Here is a 1,163-nt window from a genome sequence, read left to right on the forward strand (position 1 = left end):
TGCATTTTAGCTTGCCCTGCCACATCAGCAGCCTTCCCATCCCTGTCTCATCGCTTCACTGGTTACTCCAGTGTTCCTTGTGTTTCGTCTGTAGGTCAGTTTAGGCATATAAAATGCCATGAAAGGCATGATGAAAAAAGTGATTCATTTTACAAAAGGTTCTTGCTGTCTTACTCCAGAGTCAAATCCTACTCTTGGTTTCATGGGTGGGTTTCTATTAGGTTAAACATCACTGCTTGATCTCCACAAATTTAATTTTTCTAATAGGTTCCAATATTCAGCCAAATGAATTTATAAGCCTCAGTAAAGCAAACACCACCACCATGAATTACATTATCTCACACAACCCGTTCCTGTTTTAATGCCTTCCCAGTCATGCCCATCGCTGACAGTACCCTTTGGGATAACTTACCATGTCTAATATCATCACTAGCAAGTTCCTTACCGTTTTTTTCATGTTGATTTGCTGCCTGAGCTATTAAAAATGTAAACATGACTCTATTACTTGCAGCATATTTCAGTATTATTCTCTATGAAATATTAATCAAGCAAAATCATATAATGACTACAAACACACCTACATGTTTAGTGGAATTGGGTGGGTTTTTGTGTGTTTCTCCACACAGTTATTACTGCATAGTACATTATTGTTCGGCAAAATCTAAACAAATGTGAGCAGCTGCAGTCAGGATCCTCCCTGTATTGTTTTCAGTGTTGTTCTGCGAGCATGTGAAGTGAAATCCAAATGCATCTGTCTACTTAGCGTTAAATGCTAGGAATTTAATGAGGAAGGGTATTATGTTTCATACTAAATAAATAAGCCACGTCATAAGTTTAGTATTTTATGTATGTGAACAAATACAGCACTATGCATTAGTGAGGTCAGCTTTTGCATGCATGCTTGTGTTTAAGATCAAATAGCTTGAAAAGCAAACTACTATTAATTTTCCTCTTTTTTAATGTTATATTCTTTGTGTTACCGTTATTCATCTACAGGCATACAAGACATAGTAGCAGCTGAGACTGTACTTATTAAAACTGTGCATTTGTAAAAGGTATTTCAATCCTTCAGTATGTGGTCTAAATTTTAGGTAATAACCACCTCCAGTACCCACGAAAGGCAGATGTCAGGGTGGGATGTGTTTGGTGCCAGTCTGCAATCA

At 37.3% G+C, this 1,163-nt stretch overlaps 1 protein-coding gene across 7 annotated transcripts in view; it reads right to left on the reverse strand.

Moving 5' to 3' along the window:
• The window catches only part of CHN2 (chimerin 2), a 26,387-nt gene that overhangs the window by 17,189 nt on the left and 8,035 nt on the right, over positions 1-1,163 (reverse strand). The gene's annotated exons all lie outside the window — the stretch shown is intronic.

Source organism: Buceros rhinoceros, unplaced genomic scaffold (assembly GCF_000710305.1).
Source record: "Buceros rhinoceros silvestris isolate BGI_N320 unplaced genomic scaffold, ASM71030v1 scaffold19768, whole genome shotgun sequence".
Taxonomy (NCBI): Eukaryota; Metazoa; Chordata; class Aves; order Bucerotiformes; family Bucerotidae; genus Buceros; species Buceros rhinoceros.